This window comes from Dromiciops gliroides, chromosome 3, assembly GCF_019393635.1.
Source record: "Dromiciops gliroides isolate mDroGli1 chromosome 3, mDroGli1.pri, whole genome shotgun sequence".
NCBI classification, from domain to species: Eukaryota; Metazoa; Chordata; class Mammalia; order Microbiotheria; family Microbiotheriidae; genus Dromiciops; species Dromiciops gliroides.
The window spans coordinates 357,978,727-357,993,900 of NC_057863.1; the positions used below are offsets into that span (position 1 = coordinate 357,978,727).

The following is a 15,174-nucleotide window of genomic DNA, read 5'->3' on the forward strand; positions in this document are numbered from 1 at the left end:
AAACTAAATAAAGCTGTGGAGATGAACAAATAGAAGATACAAAATGACTATTAAGGATTATAGCTAGGGCAACTAGGTGACACAATAGATAAAGCACCGGCCCTGGATTCAAGAGGACCTGAGTTCAAATTTGGCCTCAAACACTTGATACTTACTAGCTGTGTGACCCTGGGCAAATCACTTAACCCTCAATGCTCCACCAAAAAAAAAAAAATTATAGCCAAAAATCCAATTTAAGTAAACTCCCTAAGAACTCTAAGTAGATACTCAAAGGAAAAATGGACATTCCACAAGGACTACATTAATATCTAAAAGAAATTGTAATAAATAAATATTTAAATAAAAGCCCTGAAGAAAAGACTTTAAAAGAGAACAAACAGCGTAGTTTCACTTGACCATGAATGTAATTTCCAGTTTCTGTTCAGATCTCAACTCTTCTACTTGCTTACTCATGTCCAGGAGCTACTCACTTAAGTTCTCCAAGTCTCTTCTGTAAAATGAGAGGGTAATACTGCTACATTCTATTGGGAAAGCTGACCTACACATGGGGGAGAAAGAGCCTGAGAAAGCCATTTTGACTTGGAAAATTATAGCAAAGGTAAGTAGAGCCACAGGGGAGTAGAATGACACATAGTTTCCAGTAGCAATGGTGGTATTGATTTGATTATGGGTGGATAAGCAGAGACTAAAGTGGAACTAAGTAAGGGTACATAGAAGACAGTTTAGTCTTGGTGAAAAATAGAGCTCCTAGGGGCAGCTAGGTGGTGCAGTGGATAGAGCACCGGCCCTGGAGTCAGGAGTACCTGAGTTCAAATCCGGCCTCAGACACTTGACACTAGCTGTGTGACCCTGGGCAAGTCACTTAACCCCAATTGCCTCAAAAAGAAAAAAAAGAAAAGAAAAGAAAAGAAAAATAGAGCTTCTTCTGGCATAATGTGAGCGATTATGCTAAGTAATTTTGAGCAATAAATGAAGGGGGGCTGAGAGAGTTCATGTTGGATGTCCTTAATCTTCTTGTGAAATACAAGGCTACATCATCTGTTTTAAGTGCCAATATCTTTGCCAAGAAAATCCCATAATGGGTCACAAAGTCAGACACAACTCAACAAAAGCAACAGCAACACAATGATTGTAAGAATAATCAAAGAAACATCTGAAGTTACATAACAATTTATAATAATCAAAGCTAGCTAAGTTTCAAGATTTTTCTCTACTGAACAAAAAAGAAAGAGAAACTCAATGGCAACCCTTTTATTAAAGTGGGGTTTTTTTATAGAAAACTATTTTTTCTCCCTCCTACACTCCCTACCCCACCAGAAAAAAAAATCCCTCTTAACAAATATGCAGTCAAGCAAAACAAATTCCCTTATTGGCCATGTTCAAAAACATGTCTTATTCTGCATCTTGACTCCATCACTTTTGTGTCAGGAAGTAGACAGCATGGTTCCTTATTTGGAATTAGGGATAGTCATTGCATTTTAAATATCTTCAAAGGTGTTTGTTTTTATAATATGGATCTTATAACATAAATTGTTTTTCCAGTTCTGTTAGCTTTACTCTGCATTAGTTTACATTAAGTCTTTTCATGTCTCTCAAACACTTTCTATGTACTCATTTCGTGTCACAATTCTATCACATTCAGATAATACAATTTGTTCACCTATTCCCTCCAATTGATGGGCATCCCCTTAATTTCCAATTTTTTGCTCCCACAAAAAAGAATAGCTATAGGTATTTTTGTACATATAGGACCCATTTCTATTTCTTTGTTCTCTTCTAGGTACAAGACCAGAGGTGATTTAGCGGGGTCAAAAAGTATGTATGCATTGTTTACTAGCATTTTTGTGTATAATTTCAAACAGTTTTCTAGAATGGTTGTATCCATTCACAAGTGTACCTATAGTGGATCAATGTGCCTGTTTTTCCCTAGACCCTCCAACATTTGTCATTTCCCCTTTCTATTATCTTTGCCAATTTTATGGGTGTGCGTTAGAACCCCAGAATTATTTTGATCTGCATTCCTCTAATTTCTAGGGATTTGGAACATTTTTTTTTTCCCACATGGCTATAACTAGCCTGGGTTTCTTCTTTTAAGAACTGCTTGTCTATAGTCTTAGACCATTTATCAATTGGAAAATGGCTCTCTTATTCTTAATGTTTTGGTTTTTTAAAGTGAGGCAATTGGGGTTAAGTGACTTGCCCAGGGTCACACAGCTAGTAAGTGTCAAGTGTCTGAGGCCAGATTTGAACTCAGGTACTCCTGACTCCAGGGCCGGTGCTCTATTTACTGCGCCACCTAGCTGCCCTTGGCTCTCTTATTCTTAAGAATTTGAGTTGGTGGCATTGCACTCTGGTTCGGCTTAGCCATGGCGGCCCGTGTCCTCTTTGCTTGTATCCGCCACCTGCCTGCGGCCTTGGCACCTCCGTCCAGGCCCTGGGCCCCCACGCTTGCTTTGGGCTTGGCAGTGGGTTGGCAGAGGGCAGCCGCGCGGTTCCGGTCCCTGCACACATGCAGGTTTCTGGGTTATCCCTACAGTTGAGCTGCCAGTATAGAGACATGCCCCCCTGACACTGGAAAGCATTAAGGACCGTGTCCTCAATGTCTTGAAACTATATGATAAGATTGATCCAGAAAAGCTTTCAGTATCTTCCCACTTCATGAAAGACCTGGGCTTGGATAGTTTGGACCAAGTAGAAATCATAATGGCCATGGAAGAGGAATTTGGGTTTGAACTTCCTGACATAGATGCTGAAAAGTTAATGTGCCCACAAGAGATTGTAGATTACATTGCAGATCAGAAAGATGTGTACCAATAAGTTTGTTTTTTTTTAAATCAGAGATCCCAGCGAGTGTCTGAATGTGAGAACACATTATGAGACCATCGCTGATGTTGTCGGAGTATTTCTGTTGGAACTATATTTAAAGTTGTCTAAATATGTGTGGGCCTTTAAAAAATAAATATATAAAGTCAATATTCTCAGGCCTTTTGCATATAGACAATATTCTTTCTCAGGCCTTTTGCATATAGAGTACTGCCTTTATATTAATTCTGTTTAACGTTTAAAAGAGATCTCATTGTTAAAAGAACCTTTATGTCAGATACAAGGGGCTTTTCTGGAATTAAACATTGGAATTGGTTCCCAAACTCATGTTTTCTCTTTAGTACGACCATCCCTCTCTGAATAAACATGCAGGTTTTGCTTCCCAAAAAAAAAAAAAAAAAAAGCATTTGAGTTGGAAATGTGACCTTAATCAAAGAAATTTGCTACAAAGATTCTTCCTGATTGTTTCCCTTTTAATCTTAGTTTTATTAGATTTGTTTCTGCAAAATCTTCTAACTTTATGTAGGCAAAATTACCCATTTTATCTTCTGAGATTTTTTTTTTTTAATTTTTCCCAATATTTCCTATTACACTGTTTTTGAAGGTAGCCCCTGTAGCACCACAGCAAAGCATGAGCAGATGATCCTGGTCCTTAATTCACCTATATAACTCAAGTTTAAAGGCCTTTTCACAAAGAACCACAAAACAAAGGGAACTGAAAGTTGCAAAATGACAAAGAGTAAGTTTGGTCCCAAAGAATAAATATGAAAAGACATCTCCTCCCCCCACCCTCTGCAAAAGTTGTGGTCTACAGGTATGAATCACTGCATATAATGTCAGTTTTCAATTTGCTGAACAGTTTTGCTGAACCTTTTTTCTGTTCTTCCATTGTATAAAAGCTCCTTGTTATAAGCAATGTCTCTCTTGAAGGGGAAGGAATAATACAGGGGGAAATCAAGGCAATGTAAAAACAAAAACTATCAGTAAAAAATCTTTTTAAACTATGAAGGCCCCATCACAGAGACGGACAATACAAAATCTTAAGCTTTGAAACCTAGACAAAAAAAGTTTTAAAATGAAGACAACAGTACCATCTGAGGCCAAACTCACCAGTACTCATCATACCATCTGAGGCCAAACAGTGGAATTATTGATCCACAGTCAATGATAAGTGCTTCATTAATGCTACCGCCTTTTGACTACCATCCAAAAGTGGAACAGACATAGTTATTTTTCAGATGATTTCTGGTCCAAATACTTCAGATACAGTCTGAGTAGGAGGAAGCAAAACCCAATATATTGATTCATTTCAACTGAGGTGTGTATTTGAAATGCCCAATGAAAACAATAAAATATTTTGTGTGCAACCTTACAAAACCATTCCACTGAATATATTTAAACAAGATGGCCCCAAAATGGCAAGTGTTTCACTCAATGATGATGAAACAAGAAAGAATAATGAGTTCTGCTTTGAGTAGACTGCATGGTTTCCTATTATTCTGATAGTTTGGCTCTACCTCCCTGCCCAGTCAGTCTTCAACTAACAACAGCCCAAGGCCCAGAATCATCTAGGGCTATTATCAAAGGGGAATATGAGTATATTAAAAGACAAGCTGAACAAACCAGAGCCTTCTTTTCTCCTCTTCCCATAGATTCCCTTAGTCATGGTACAGCACATGCTCGGGCCCAAAAACAGAATCAAAGGATCACAGAATGTAGAACTGGAAAGGATCTTAAAGATCATCTAGTCTAGCACCTTGATTTTTAGTGGAAGAAAAAAGCCAAGAGAGTAGAAGTGACTTCCATAAGCTTACATAATTCAATTTAAAACAAGAATGTATTAAGTGTCTACTATCCTCTAATATTCCTTCCAGTTCTAAATCTATTATCCTACCTGCAAGGCACAGTAGTAGGCTCCAGAAATACAAAGACAAAAAATGTAAAAAGTTCCTTGCCCTCAAGGAACTTACATCTACTGGGGCAAGATACATCCATCAATAAACAAACATGAAAAATAAATACAAAGTAACTGAAAAGAGCTCTAACAACTAGGAGACTTTAGTAAAGGCCTCTTGTAGGAAATGGCACGAGTTGAGTTGAAAGAAGCTGGGTAGTCCACAAGGCAGAGGTGACCAGGGAGAGTATTACAAGCACAGGAGAAACCCTGTGCAAAGGCACCAAGGCTCGGATATAGGACATCATGCATGGAGATCAGTTCCTACTAGTAGGAACGCAGCAAAGAATATGTGAGTGGGAATGTTGTATAATCATCTTGGCAATAAGTAGCAGGGGCAAGATTCAAACCCAGGTCCTTTGACTCCAAAACCATTATCTCACTTATCTAAACTGTCCCTTTTAAATAAGGTATTCCCAAACAGGGACTCACCCAGGGATGCTATGGCACTTAGATGGTGCAGTACATAGACTGCCCTGACTGGAGTCAGGAAAACTTGAGTTTAAATCCAGCCTCAGACACTTACTACCTGTGTAATCCTGAACAAGTCACTTAACCCTATTTGCTTCAGTTCCTCATCTATCAAATGGACTGGAGAAGGAAATGGCAAACTACTCCAGTGTCTTTGCCAAGAAAATTCCAAATGGTGTTACAAAGAGTCAGATATACCTGAAAAATAAACTAAACAATAACAAATTCCCAAACAAGCAGATATGCATTGATTGGGGAATGGCTAAATAAAGTGGTAGTATATAGATATAATAAAATTATGACTATGCTGTAAGATTTGGTGAATGTAACAAATACAGAAAAATATGTAAAGATCTACATGAACTGATACTGAGGGAAATAAACAGAGCCAAGAAAATGATATACATAATGACTACAAATGTAAATGGAAAAACAAAAAATCCAATGTGTATGCTGCAAAATTACAAAGAAAAAGTATAACTCAAAAAAAGAATTATTAAAATTAATAAAGACAAGTATTGAGCCTATCTCTCATGAGATAATGCTAATTCCATTAAAGCCACCTAAATTCAAAACTACTCAAGACAAAAAAAAATTACTGATTTCCTTTTATTTTAAAAAGGGGAGGGGGGAAATAAACAAAAAGACAGGTAAGAAAAACAATAATGCAATAACTACAAAAGTATAAAATGAAAGAACCACCACCACAAAAACATTAAAAATTAATATTGGGAGGGGCGGCTAGGTGGCGCAGTGGATAAAGCACCGGCCCTGGATTCAGGAGTTCCTGAGTTCAAATCCGGCCTCAGACACTTGACACTTACTAGCTGTGTGACCTTGGGCAAGTCACTTAACCCCCATTGCCCCGCAAAAAAAATAAAAATAAAAAAATAAAAATGAATGTTGAAAAATTATAAAAAAAACAAACAGGGGCAGCTAGGTGGCGCAGTAGATAGAGCACCGGCCCTGGAGTCAGGAGTACCTGAGTTCAAATCCGGCCTCAGACACTTGACACTTACTAGCTGTGTGACCCTGGACAAGTCATTTAACCCCAATTGCCTCACCCCCCCCAAAAAAAAATTGGCCCCAAAGAAGCAATATAAAAAAATAATCTCTGCCCCCTCCCCTTTTCTTCTACAGAGGTAAAGAATTAACAGGTGTGGAACATTACATATGATGTCAGATTTTTTTTTAATGCATTGAACAGTTTTGCTTATTGTTTTTCTTTTCTTTTTTCTTTTTAAAAAAAAAATTCTTTTTTATAAGGGATGGCATTCTGGAAATAGTGAGGAGCAATAAAAGTGAAAAACTAGATAATGTAAAAACAATCTATTGATAGTTTTTATTTTTTAAAAGAAAATGGCCATTTGAACCCAACAGTAGCAAGCAAGGAAGAAAGATGTTTACTTGATAGATTCAACTTCTCGAAAGCTTTAACTGTGAGGAATTTTTCCTTATATTGCACCCAAACCTGTCTCTGTAACTTCACCTAGTGTTCCTACTTTGACTTAAAGGAATCAAACTGAATGAACCTAATCCCATTACCATATCATGCTTCCATATGTTTCCTGAATTTTTTTTCTAATTCTTTCTTTTGGCTAGGTAATCTGTGAATTACCATTTTTGTTTCTGACTCCACTGATCTTCATTTAAATCATTATGCTTCCCTCTCTGCCCCCAGCTTTAGTTAGTTACGAAATGTCCTTACATGAGTCTATGTTTAATACTCACTGCTATTTTAATACCATCACTCTCTTTTATCTGGTTTATTCTTTTTCAGTAAGGTATACCGTACTAGAACTAATTCCAATCATGGATGCCACCCCACCAAGTCTCAATAAGACCTGCCAGGCACAAGTTGCCTCCTTGAATAAGGTCTCTCACCTTATTTAGTAACCACACTTGAGACATTTGTGTTGACATCTGAAGCCATGGATATTATTGCAGGTTATGTTTTTGTATTCTGTTTCTGTGAATTACTGAACAACTATATTGCTATTTTTCTTCCTACATTGTAGCTATTCTTTAAGGTAAAAATGCAGTAGATGCATTTAGGCAGATTTCTTTCCCCTCCCTTTTTAGTGGTTAAATCCATTTTGATTAAATGTACAAGGCTTAAGGCAAATATATTTTTAGTGGGCACTGTTATCCTTGGTCAAGAATTCATCATTTCTACATTAAGTTGTGGAACAGAAATCTAAATTCTATTTTCAGACACTATCTTCCTAACCAGTTGTTCATTTCCTAAATCTTCCTCTCTCTCATCTGAAGCCCTTGCCTTCAAAGGCAGTTCTCAAGAGAAGAAAATGTGGTTATCTAAAGTCATTGGGGGGGGGGGGGCGGGCCAAGGGCAGAGAGAACTAAAAAAAACAACTAATAATTAGATAAATGCATAATTAAGGTAATTCTGAGCTTCTACCTCACACCCAACAAATTAGCAAAAAGGAAAATAACAAATACTGGAGGGGCTGAAAGGAATCGGGCACAAACACACAAATTGTGTATATAGTGGACCTGTGAATGAATAAATTCATTCTGGAAAGCAATTTGGAATTATACATAAAGTTACTAAACAGTAATCTCTGATTAATATCACTGCTGGGCCAAAAGAGGTTTTTGAAAAATAGAAAAGGGTTCTATGCATATAAAAATATTTATAGCAACTCTTTTTATGGAAGCAAAAAACTAGGATCTATGGGGATATCCATCAATTGGAAATTGTGGGATGCGGTACATGTTAAATACCATTGTGCTTTAAGAAATGAAGAAAATAGATGATTTAAAAGAAATACAAAAAGACATATAAAGAATGAAATAGGGACAGCTAGGTGGAGCAGTGGATAAAGCACTGGCCCTGGATTCAGGAGGACCTGAGTTCAAATCTGACCTCAGACACTTGACACTTCCTAGCTGTGTGACCTTGGGCAAGTCATTTAAACCTCATTGCCCCACCCAAAAAACAAAAAACAAACAAACAAAAAGAATGAAATAAGCACACCCAGAAGAATAACTTATAAGATTAATATTACAAAAACAATTTTAAAGACTTTAATGAATTGATGAAGAATGAAATTAGCAGAAGCAGGAAAATGATTTCTACAATAACAACACTATAAAGACAATTTTCAATATGGTTTGACAATTTCAGTGGGTACGGGAGGAGTAGGAGGAAGAGAAATTGGAACTCAAAAATTTTTTAATGAATGTTAGAAATAAACAATATTTTTTAAAGGATAAAGACATGCTTATATTTGTAAACAAACAAACAAAAAAAGACAAACCATTTTGAAAGTTCTAAGAACTACAATCCATACAATGACCTGGTATGATTCCTGAAGTCTGATGATAAAACATTCTATCCAATACCTTACAGAAGTTATCTTTAGTGAGATGTATACACACATAGTGGAGCTGTGAAGTGATCCAACCATTCTGGAGAGCAATTTGGAACTATGCCCAAAAGGCTATGGGACTGTTCATACCCTTTGACCCATTGGTACCACTGCTAGGTCTGTATCCCAAAGAGTTCATAGAAAAGGGAAAAGGACCCACATGTACAAAAATATTTATAGCAGCTCTCTTTGTGGTGGCAAAGAATTGGAAATCAAGGGAATGTCCATTAGTAGGGGAATGGCTAAACAAACTGTGGTATATGAATGTAATGGAATACTATTGTGCTGTAAGAAACAATGAGCAGGAGGAGTTCAGAGAAACCTGGAAGGACTTAGATGAACTAATGCTGACTGAGAGGAGCAGAACCAGGAGAACATTGTACACAGTAACAGCAACATTGTGTAAGGAACAGTGGGGATAGACTTGGCTCTTCTCAACAGTGCAACAATCCAAAACAGTTTCAAAGAACTCGTGATAGAAAATATTCTCAACATCCAGAAAAAAAACCTGTGAATTATGAATGCAGATTGAATCATACTGCTTCTGCTTTGGGACTGGATTTTTTTTGTTTGAGGTTTTTCCTTTGTGCTCTGATTGTTCTTTCAGTTTCTTTTTTGTTTGTTTGTTTTGCGGGGCAATGGGGGTTAAGTGACTTGCCCAGGGTCACACAGCTAGTAAGTGTCAAGTGTCTGAGGCCGGATTTGAACTCAGGTACTCCTGAATCCAGGGCCTGTGCTTTATCCACTGCTCCACCTAGCTGCCCCTTCTGATTGTTCTTTCACAAGATGACTAATGTTGAAATATGTTTGACATGACTGTACATAGACAACCTATATCAGACTGCTTTCCGTCTTGGGGAGGAGGGAGGGAAGAGAGGGGGGAGAAAAGAAAAATTTGGAACTAAAAATGCAGTATAAACAAATGTTGAAAACTATCCTTATATGTAATATATAACTGGAAAATAATAAAATTAAATTTTTTAAAAAGAGAGATGTATACACACGTATATAGTCAATAAGGGAATGTTTTACTTCAGTGTATTTGTTATAAGGAATTTGTTTGTTCTTTTTTTCCCCTTCCTTTTCAATGAGATGGAGTGAGAGGGAGAGAAAATATATGTCTATTAATTTTTTTAAAATGTTTTTAAGTAGTTACAGGGTGTTAGAGATCAGGAGTGTTTCATGTATTTTCAGATGAATGCAATGAATAGTTTTGCTTAAACTGTTTTACTCCAATCTGTAAAATTATAGATAATGTTAAAACAAAGCATATCAGTAAAATGAAAAAAAATCAGTAGCAATGTTTTTTTTTTTAATTTACATGTTTCTTGCTCAGGGTTTATAATCTTTCTAGCTTCCTTCTAAGAGTGTCTTTCAGTCCTCATGGTAACCTCCAGAAATGGCTATTTGTTACATCCTCGGAGGTTCACCAATGCTATCCAATACATATTCAGGCAAGAAAGAGAACCTCTCTATTATTAATGTCAGGTCAACTAATAGTTGTCTCAATATTCCTCAGCAGGAAATCATCACCACTGACAGTCTACCCTTCCTCAGACCCAAAATGAATAATCTCTCCCATAATGGCCTCAGTAAATCCATATCACCATTCCTTGGGGCAGAAGCAGCTTCTTTCTCTTCAGAGGGTCTGGATTTCATCTCTACAGGAAGACCCTTATATTTATTGCTTATAGCCAAGGTGGTTAAGGTTCTTCTCTTCCTTTTCTTCTCAGTATCAAATTCTCCCCCTCTCCAAAACTTGCTGGCAAGTCAGGATTCCTTTCTGCCTCTCCAGAGCCTTTTTTTACAGTTGTTTATAATTTCTCTCCTCACCACTACATTTAAAAAGAACCCTTCATTCATTTACCTTCTCTTTTAGGAGAGAGGCCAGCCCCTTATGTTGAACACTGAAAGCAATTTACTTGGCCACAGCAACAAGACAACCATTACACTCTATGCAAGTCACTGCATAATTCTCCTTGCCCTTGGAAACAAGATCCTCAGTCCTCAAATGGAAATCCAGGCAGTTAAAAAGCACTATAGGATAAGGTGCAGGAAAAAAAGAGGAAATAACTAGAGAAAAAAGGGAGGTGATTTTGAAAGGGACATTTTTATAATTTTCACTTTTGTGATTAGAAAGTTAAGTCAATAAAAGTCTTGCTTAAATCAAATCAAACACTCACCACAAAGCATTGTGCTAATTGGAGAGGATGGAGAGGGGAGAATACAAATATAAGCAAAACTCACTCTTTGCCCTCAAGGCAATCCAACCTAATATGAGAACTAAAATATCATTCTTTACATTACTACTGAGACAACATAATTTCTAAAAGCTATGAAAGATGAAGACATGAAACAAATATATACATAAGTGTGGGTGTGAGGGCGGGGTGGGGAGGGAGAGGAAGAGGAAGAGTGAGAGGGTGGGAGGGGTTGAGAGGAAGGGAAAAAGAGGGGAGAGAAGCACAGTGGTCTCTAAAGTGGGAGCCTAGAAGGTTTGTGGCATGAAACCAAAAAGTATGTTACCAACTAGTTGGAGAGTAGGCAGATGAGCTACATAATAATAGCTAGCACTTACAAAGAACTTGAAGGTTTGCAAAGCACTTTACAAACATTTCATTGATCCATACAACATACAACCTGGGGAGGCAGGTGCTCTTATTATCCCCATTTTATAGATAAGGAAACAGGGATTAAAGAGACAGGGATTAAAGGCCTTGTCCCAGTGTCACATAGCTAGAAATGCCTGAGGAAGGAGTGAACTCAGTTCTTCCTAACTCAGGGTCTAGCATTATCTACTCCACTGGCTACCATCTCAATGAAAGTGCTTATTAGAATTATCTCCAACATAACTATACCTATGCTTCACCTTTATTGGGAGAGAAAAAGAGCGAGAGAGAGAGAGAGAGAGAGAGAGACAGAGAGACAGAGAGACAGAGAGAGAGGAGGAGAGGGAGAGGGAGAGGACCAGCAAGAGCTGAGCTATGCAACCTCTCAATTTCTCTCCCCTTTCTCTCCCTTGAAGCAGTTAAAATTCAATGGTATGTACAGTTGTACAGGTGCTATTGGGAAAATTCCCACCATACTTACCAGCATAGCTACCCATTTTCCTCAATCCCTCAAAACTTGTGGCTGTAAACAGGTGCCCCTCCAAGCTCCAGGACAATAACTGATGAATGAGAAAACTATCAGTACCTCTTCAGTCTTTAGTCAACTAGGATGAGCAGTCTTGGATGAACTGCCTTTACATTATATTTTCCTCAAAACTAACTACTCTTCCCTATTTCTATCAAAGGTATAGTTATTCTTCCAGTTACTCAGGTTCATAACCTCAAGTGTTATCCTCCACTCCTCACTTTCACTTTTCCTCTCACATATAGGCATCTGCCAAGTCTTATTTCTATTACCAAAAGATCTCTCATATCTGTTCCCTTCTTTCCACTTATAAAGCCACCATTGAGTTAAGGCATCCTCACCTCTCAGCTGGTCTCCTAATGGTCTTCATGTCTCAAGGACTCCTAATGAAAAGGATTCCTAATGAAAGTGTTCCCTAATTATTATGACCTATCATTTGATTGTTGTAAAAAAATGAAATTTACCTATGTAGTACGACATGTATTAAATTATTTCTTTAACTACTAACAAGCTATTATTTATAAGTCAGCCCTAGCCTCCCGAAAATACACAATCTTTTTTTGTTTTGTTTTGTTTTAAATAGCAAAGCATATGGGGCAGCTGGGTGGCGCAGTGGATAAAGCACCAGCCTTGAAGTCAGGAGTACCTGAGTTCAAATCTGACCTTAGACACTTGTGTGACCCTGGGCAAGTCACTTAACCCTCACTATCCCATATAAATAAATAAATAGATAAACAAACAAACAAATAAATGAATGAATGAATGGAAAAATGATAGATAGCAAGCAAAGCATATTCAATCACACTGCTTGAATATAGGGCCTACTTTTAATAAGGAAACAATAATTTATTAAGTGTCTACTATGTGCTAAGCACTTTACAAATATCAGATTTGATCCTCACAAAAACTCTGGAAGGTTAGGTACTAGTTATTATTATCCTCATTTTAATTTAGGAAACTTGGGTAGACAAAAAAATGACTTGAAGCCAGATTTGAACTATGCTCTTCCTAACCACAGAACCACCTACTCTACTGCACTAACTCGATATCTCTAGTAAAAGTTAAAAAAAAAAAATTTGAACCATTAATACTTTTTTGTGTGTGTGCAGGGCAATGGGGGTTAAGTGACTTGCCCAGGGTCACACAGCTACTAAGTGTCAAGTGTCTGAGGCCAGATTTGAACTCAGGTCCTCCTGAATCCAGGGCTGGTGCTTTATCCACTGCACCACCTAGCCACCCCTTGAACCATTAATACTTTAAAATTTTAAATGTTTTTAATTTCACCTTTACATTTTCAATTTCTATATTTTATGACATAAATAATATAACAGTAATAGATTCTATATTTAATAAACAAATATAAGTGTGTGGAAAGGCATATGCTCAAAAATATTTCACTGATATTTGAAAGACCACTGATTTGGAATAGATCATTATAATGCCTATACTCTGAGGGCAAAAAGTCAAGTATAATTCTCAAATTCAAGAGCCAGATGCATTTCTGCCTCCAAGGAACACTGCAATTATCACAAGAAGAAAAGGATCAGTGATTGTCCTTTGGATTCCTCTGCTTGTTTAACATCCTAGAAGTTATTGAAATGTTCCTATTCTCCTGCCTCAAAGGCCTTAGAACTGGAAAGATAATGGACAACAGCAATACCATGCCCCAGTATTCCCGTCCTTGGGTAACTAGCCTAGAGTCAAGAAGACCTGAGTTCCAATCTGGCCTCAGACACAAGCAGTGTGACCCTGGGCAAGTCACTTAGCCCTGTTTCCCCTCAGTTTCCTCAACTGTAAAATGAGCTGGAGAAGGAAGTGGCAAACTATTGCAGTATCCAAGAAACCTACCCCTCCCCCCAAAGTGGTCACAAAGAGTAGGACATGACTGAAATGACTAAACAACAACATAACTGTACTTATTTAAAGGCTTAGCAAACAAAAGTGAGTCTTAGTGTTTCAGAGTAGGAAGAACCTGATCCTCAGAACTCAAGATCTACAAAAAGGGCTAAAAGAAAATGTATTTATCACAATGAATTTCATGTAGTAAAATACATTTTAGTTGTGATAGTATATCTTTATAACCTAAAAACCACAACTGAATTGCCACTGATTTGGGAAATAGGAGACAAAAAGCAAAATAAAACAATCACACAGTGAGGTTGGGCTGGAAGATTAAGATAAATTATGAAGGAAATCCATTGATAAATATGTGAATGTTGTTGTTTAGCATTTACAGTATATCCAAACTAATCAAAAAGCTCTATTTTCCCTTTCTTCCCTTCTCAACAAAATCATAGTGCCAGCTTGTAGCATTTGTAGGCAAATTCATTCCCCAAGTTATTCTGAGAAGAAACAAAATACAGTTTTCAATGCTGTAAAATGAAACATATTCCCAAATAAGATGGACTAAGGTTACATGTAGCAATAGTTGTTTCCAAAAGAAATACTCAATTTTTAACACTTAGCTTCCTTTTTTCTCAGAAAGAGTACTCTGTATCTGTTTAACAATGAAGCATCAATGGAGGGAAAAACCTTTTGATTTACTACATTATTAGTCTCTTCTGTTTCAGATTTTTGTCTACTCATAAGCTGACAAAGAACCAAAAAACACTGACTTTGTTAAAATTTAGCAGTTTATCAATCCATTTTTATAAGAAATTAAGAAATTTGTGACGTAAATAGGTTATACTTTCAAATTTAGCATGTCAAATACTGGATTAAATGACTATGTCCCCAACATTACATATTTAGGTACAAATCAAGTTAGTTAGACTTAAAGCATTCTTATGTCCATTAAGATAATATTGAATATTTCAATTATGCCAAAAATTTCCCTTCTCTATCCTTTCCCTCCATACTATTCCTCCTCCCACCTAGTTCCACCTCCCCCCTCTCCCATGGGAGTAGTGGGGGTGGGGAAGGAAACTCCTCTGAGTCCCCCTACTCCATGGCTTCAAATTTCACATCTCTAGGACATGGTATAACACATTGCATACTCAGTTTCACATCACTATGATCTTTACTTCTTTAGCAGGAGTTTTATTTTATTTTGTTTTTTTAAACATGGCAGTTGACTCTACATAAAAGTTACTGTTTACACCTTTTAGAAAACTCTCAAGTATGGATTTCAAATTTGTTATTAATAAGTAGTAATACATATGAAACATTCATCCAAAAGCAACAAAGATAATGTGCCAAATCACTTTCAGTTCCATTTCCTATCTCTCATCAACAAATAATTTAAAAGCTTGATTTTGTAAGAATTTCGTTTTTTAAACTATGTAAGCAAACCACATTCAAGAAGCAGAAAGTGGGGGTATCTAACTGAAAAAAAAAAACCATTATCCTAAATTCACAATTCAAATTCAAATTCAATAAACACTATAACTCTTCAAGGCT

General features: G+C 36.9%; 1 protein-coding gene and 1 pseudogene across 1 annotated transcript in view; one reads left to right on the forward strand and one right to left on the reverse strand.

Annotated features, from left to right (window-relative positions):
• The window catches only part of CBL (Cbl proto-oncogene), a 110,951-nt gene that overhangs the window by 66,169 nt on the left and 29,608 nt on the right, over nt 1-15,174 (reverse strand). The window lies entirely within an intron of this gene.
• On the forward strand, nt 2,367-2,817 carry LOC122746666 (annotated as a pseudogene).